This window comes from Dama dama, chromosome 15, assembly GCF_033118175.1.
Source record: "Dama dama isolate Ldn47 chromosome 15, ASM3311817v1, whole genome shotgun sequence".
Lineage (NCBI taxonomy): Eukaryota > Metazoa > Chordata > Mammalia > Artiodactyla > Cervidae > Dama > Dama dama.
This window is the reverse complement of record NC_083695.1, coordinates 28,383,479-28,390,237: the sequence shown is the minus strand read 5'-3', so window position 1 is coordinate 28,390,237 and position 6,759 is coordinate 28,383,479.

Sequence of the window (6,759 nt, the reverse complement as noted above, 5' to 3'; positions counted from 1 at the left end):
TGGATAAGAACTAGAAGTCAGGCTGGTCTGGTCATGCATTCATGCGTGCGCTCAACATATATCCGCTGAGCATTCACCGTGTCAGGTGTGAGAAACAAGGTTGGGATTCGGCACAGCAGTCTTGTCTTCAATAAGCTTTGTAGACTGGGGGGAGATGGAGAAGTGTCAGTTGTTTTGAAGGCATAAATAGGCACTTAAACCAGCCTTGGGACCTGAAGAAAGGGTCCCAAAACCATGTAGACCTCTACTAGAAAATATCGGGTGTCTTAGTCTTGCAGAAGTTGGACATAAACTACTTAAAGCGGTTGAGGGAAAGTGGTCTACTGAATGACGTATGACAATATCGCTAAACTTCCTGTGAAGAACTAGTGAGACAAAGAATTGGAAACTACTTCACCATAAAATCATTTTTTAAAATGGGTTGAAATCTTTCCTGTCTTTGAAAAACTGAACCGTTTGCTCTGTGATTTTGGCCATATTGCTTAATCTGAATCTGAGTTTCTCATGCATAATGGGGATAACAAAACCTACTTCATCGGTTGACAAAATTAAGATAATGAGTGAAAAAGGGTTAGCATTGTCTGGCACACAGAACACAATAAATAAGAGCTATTTAAACTAATAGGGGGAACTACACCCAACATTTTGTAATAACCTATGAGAAAATAATCTGAAAAAAATAGATATATGTGTATCAGTATAACTGAATCACTAACCTAAACTCACACTGTAAATCAACTATACTTTAAGTAAAAAATAAAAACATGAAAAAAAAGCCTCATAGGTATGTCAAGGTTTTTAGAAAGAACCCAAAATGTAATCACTTTGGGACCAAAGGAAATACTGGGAGTTTTACTTCTGTATTTCATAAGATTAGTTTTTACTGCACATTCTTTAATCTGACAGTTCAAAGGAAATTGTTCATGTTTCACACATTATGTTTCACAGTGTCAATTTTTTAACAGATAAATTTATGTAAATAAACGATGCTTTCACTTAACATCCTGTGATATCCTTGAGCCAGAAGCTTTGATTTATCCATCTTTGTATCCTTAAGATTTTGGACAGCTCCTGGCACACATTAGCCTACCCTAGTAGTGGGGTTGGAGAAGGCAATGGCACCCCACTCCAGTACTCTTGCCTGGAAAATCCCATGGACAGAGGAGCCTGGTAGGCTGCAGTCCACGGGGTCACGAGAGTCAGACACAACTGAGTGACTTCACTTTCACATTTCACCTTCATGCATTGGAGAAGGAAATGGCAACCCACTCCAGTATTCTTGCCCGAAGAATCCCAGGGATGGGGGAGCCTGGTGGGCTGCCGTCTATGGGGTCGCACAGAGTTGGACACGACTGAAGCAACTTAGCAGCAACGGCAGCAGCAGTAGTGGGGTAGAACCCTTTGAAATAAATTTTAGTTATATGTCCAGGCAGAAAAGCAATTAGGAAGTTGCAGTCTAGTCAATAAACCACAAAATTAACATGGTGCTGTTGTATATGATATGGCTGTACACAGTACAGGGACATTTTTAATACCAACAGATGTTCAACAACAGAATAAGCCCAGACTGCTACTAAATAGGAAATTTTGTCAAGGCTCATACAGTAAATTCTTTTTTAACATACCTGCACATAGGCACAAGGCCAAAATTCTAAGAGAAAATATGCAAATGGCCCTTTTTGGCTCAAAGGTAGCCAGATTACTATATTTAATCTAATTCTCTGTACAAAATTCAGTAGCAAGTGGAAGAAATGGGTTTTACATCCATTTAATAGGGAATTGGAAGTACTTCTTGAATTCTGCCAAGCCAGTCTCCTCTGACGTAGATAATGTAATATGTTTTCATAAAATTGGGAGAATTTTCTATTTCAAAAAAAGTATGTACACACACATACACAGTAAAATCAAAATCTATACAACAAAATGTAAGTAGTGATGATCTCTGAGAGAGGTAATTATAGGTGGTTTTAATCTTCCATTTGCTTCTCTATTTTTTTTCAAATTTCCAACAATGAACATACATTACTAATATTTTTTAAAGGAATATAGTTTTAAAAAATAACTATTAAGCACTACTCCCAAATTATACAAAACAAAAATGAGAGGCTTTCAGACATTCACACCAAAGTGTGAATTTATTATCAAATTTCTAATGCTGAAAGGAAGAAAACATATTATTTACAAATTCAAAAGCTGAAGATCAAGGTAATAGATTCAAGTAGATATTAGGGGACCACAACACTAGGATACAGAGCATCATACAGAAGGCCCTGAATAACCAAAAGGTGGAGCCATGAAGCTGCTGAGCTGTATGAAGAAGGAGCAAAGATAAGAGGTGGAATGCAGCCCAAAGCTGAGAATTTGGTAAGGAATTTCCCTGTCCCTCCTTCTTCCAGAAGACAAAGAAAGCTATTGTTTTATTTTCTTAGGATCTGCCCCTTTTCTTCGGAGAAGGAAATGGCAACCCACTCCAGTATTCTTGACTAGAGAATTCTGTGGACAGAGGAGCCTGGTGGGCTGCTGTCCATGGGGTCACACAGAGTCAGACATGACTGAAGTGACTTAGCATGCATGCATGCACTGGAGAAGGAAATGGCAACCCACTCCAGTATTCTTGCCTGGAGAATCCCAGGGACAGAGGAGCCTGGTGGGCTGCCATCTATGGGGTCGCACAGAGTCGGACACGACTGAAGCGACTTAGCAGCAGCAGCAGCCCCTTTCCTTGCTAATAAGGATGCCAGCCTTTAGCAAGGGGACCCCTTAAATCCATTCTCCCCCTTGGCGTTTACCTGCATGCATATCTTTTTCACTCTTCTCCCTTACCCTCCAATGGCTCTTCTAAAACAAGGTCTATGAAGCCTTCCAATATATGACTCTGGTCGTGTTCTCACCACCACTTTCCTCACAGTCAAGATCCTGGCAACAAGGACTACTTAATCGTTTGCCATGCTTAGACCATGTTGTATTAGCTACCCTGTGCCTGTTTATTTTACCTCACTTAACTCACAATCATCATGGCCAAAACGCTTTCTCTGAACCTCCCACCCCAGGTTCCTGGGCTGCGCTTGGTGTTCTGGTACAGTTTGCCAATCATCACACTTCGTCATTGCCATGGACCTACGTTTATGTGTCCATCTATTTCACTATATTCTGAGCTATCAAGGGCAGAGACTGAGCACTCCTTATTAACTTTTATATTAATAAAAGTTATTCTGAGGTACCACACACCTCAGTAGGAATGCAGCCCTTATTCCATTTTGGGTATCAATACAGAGCTCACACTTACACAAATGCAGACAGAGCCATCTAGATTTCCCTCCCCCAAGTCATTAGCTATTTGGAATCCCACTGCCCATAATCAAAACTTCTCAATCCAGCACCAACAGTCCTTCTTCCCTCTTGGGCTAACTGTAATCTGGCTCTTACTGGAAAATACTCCCCTATTGCTTCCTCATACATACATTGCTTATTCCTTCACATGCAGTGTATACTGGTATCAGTGTCTTCCTCTTTTCCTCAGAGTTACTCCTTGACTTTCATGTAAATGCCCTTGTCCCTTAGGAAATCTGTGATAATCTCCTTTTCCCACTCCTAATTTGAGTAATTTGCCAACCTCCACCACTTACGATATTTTGACACCTGGATTAGTCTTACACTCCCTCCTCAGTTCTCATTTGTCTTCATTATCCATGGAAACCACACACATAACTGGCTTCTCGGTTCTTTGACCACTTAAACTGAAATAACCTTTGCCCCCAACAGGCCTGCTCTGCAGTTGTCTTCTCAACAGCTCCTCTCCTGAATCCTGACTCAGCCCTCAGTCCTGTGCCCCTTCTCCATCCTCCCTACTGTCAACCCCATCTCCACTTCAATTCCTAAGCAGTCTAGACTCCTTGGACTGTTACTCTAATCACTTACGCTGAATCCTTAACATCTTCACCTTGTCATCATTTAACTTTAGAGCAAAACCCCAGTCTGCCCATCAGCTGTCTCCCACCTCCACTCCTACAGCACAATGCTGAGTGTTGTCATAGGAAATCCCTCAACCACTCTAATGCCACTACAAATTCAGTCTCTCATCACGACTGGATGTCTGTGACCGTTTGCCTGGTGAGTTCTTCATCATGTTCTCTACTCAGTACCTCTCGTTTGTCCCCTTTCCTCACATTTCCTAGCCTACTACTTTCCTTTTCATCTTCAGTGGCTGACCATGCAAAACTACCACAGGAAAAAAATAGGAAGACATTAGGCAGATAATCTCTCAACTTTTTACCTTAACACCTGCAAACTCACCTCCATGATAATCATAACACCTTCCTCTTGCAATGCAGGAGACTCAGATTCAATCTCTGGGTTGATCCCTGCGTCAGGAAGATCCCCTGGAGAAGGAAATGGCAACCCACTCCACTATTCTTGCCTGGAGAATTCCATGGACATAGGAGCCCGGCAGACTGCAGCCCATGGGGTCACAGAGTCAGACACGACTGAGCGACTAACACTTTTTCACTTTTCTGCTGTCTAAGGCTAAAATCTCCAGAATGCACATGAGCTCATTTGTTTGGATCTTCATAGAGATTTTGATCCATCATATATTCATTCTTTCTGCTCCCCCATCTTGTCTTGCTCCCTCCCATTTTCAGCATGCTCAAATTTCCCTCATCTCCCCACCCAGCCAACACAAAGTTCTCACTGCAATCTCATGTCCTTTCTTAAACGTCCAGTTCTAGCTTGTTCTTCCCTATTTCTAGCCAAGTTTCTGGAAGACGTGTTCATTGTTTGTTGTCCCTACTTCACCTCCCATATCCTGCTGAAGCCACGGCTAAATAGCTTTACTCTCAATACTGTGTTAATATGGCTGCTCCCCACATCAATGTCTGCTTGCCAAATCCAAAGGTCATTTCAATTTTCTCTTCTGGTGCCTCTGGAAGCCCCATATTTCTGGGCTTTGGGCCCTCTTCTTGTCATCCATTCTCAGTGGGATCCCCTTTCCTCTGCTATGCAGTAAGTACACTGGTGTGTCTTTGGGTTCTGTTTTCAGACCTTTTTCCTTACTATACTTTCCCTGGATCATCTCATCTACTTAACTTAGCTACAATTACCATTTTTTGTTTATTATTGCCAAATCTTTCAAACAGCCTTTCTCCTTCATATAAATCCAACAGCCTACTGTTTATCTCCTGACATGTGGACTGCTGCTGCTGCTGCTGCTAAGTCGCTCAGTTGTGTCCAACGCTGTGCGACCCCATAGACGACAGCCCACCAGGCTCCTCTGTCCCTGGGATTCTCCAGGCAAGAACATTGGAGTGGGTTGCCATTTCCTTCTCCAATGCATGAAAGTGAAAAGTGAAAGTGAAGTCGTTCAGTCGTGTCCGACTCTTAGCGACCCCATGGACTGCAGCCCACCAGGCTCCTCTGTCCATGGGATTTTCCAGGCAAGAGTACTGGAGTGGGGTGCCATTGCCTTCTCCGGACATATGGACTACTCAATATTAAAATACATCTAATCCTGAACATCATGTTCCCTTTCTCCCCCATATAACTTTTCTCACTCTTTGTTCTAGTACCTATCTCAGTGACAAACACAGGTTTAATTCTTCTGCCTCTTTTATCTTCCAACTGAAAGCACCAAGTCCTAACAATTCCATATCCTAAAAACCTCTGAAATCTATCCATGTTTCTCAAAGTCTACTGCCACTATTTAGCATAGTAGTTAAGAATGCTGGTTCAGAAGCTAGACTGGGTTTAAATAATCACTCCACTATATATTATCCAGCTGAGTGATTCTAAATAAGCAATAACGTCTCAAGTGCCTCAGTTCTCATCACTCAAAATATGTTACCTATCATTCATTAGTGCAGACCACCATCACCTCTACCAGCATCTTAAGAGGGCTCATAGTGCCTAGTCTGGCCCTTCTGCAATTCAGTCTCCTCAACGTAGTCAGTAATCTTTCTAAAACACAAATCTCATCATGTTACTTCTTACTGTAAAGTCTTTAATGATTCTCCCTTGTCTTCAAGAAAATATTTCAACTCCTGGGGCCTCTCTGGTGGTCCAGTGGTTAAGACTCCATACTTCCACTGCAATCCCTGGTCTGAAAACTAAGATCCTACATGCCATGTGGCCAAAAACGGAAAAAGAAAAAAGCTCTGTGATAAATACAGTATTTCAATTCCTTAAAAATGCACATAGGACTTTTAAAATCTGGTTCCTAAATCCTTATCTTTCTATTACTGTCCTCTATCACATGTAAGCCGTACTGAACTATGTGGAGGCCTTCAGATTTACCATGCTATTCTCTGCCTCTGTCTGGGTTGCCGCATATACAAGCATCCCTAGGAAATATTGTGGGTTCAGTTCCAGACCACCGCAATAAAGCAAATACTGCAAAAAAGTGAGTCTCACAAATTTTTTGGTTTCGTAGTGCATATAAAAGTTATGTTTACACTATACAAGTCTAAAATGTATAACAGCTTTATGTCTAAAATAATGTACATACCTTAATTAAAAAATAGTATCAGAAAAAATGGGACCAACAGACTTGTTCAACACAGGACTGCCACAAACCTTCCATTTCTAAAATATACAGTATCTGTGAGGTGCAACAAAACAAGGCAGGCCTGTACTGTTCTGACTACAAGCCCCCTCCCTTCTAAACTGGCCAGATCAATGTGTGCTTCTGCTTTTCTATCACTCCATCTAAAAATGCCTGACTCCTAAGACTGATTAGGCACACCCCAGTTAGATCCTTCACATTCC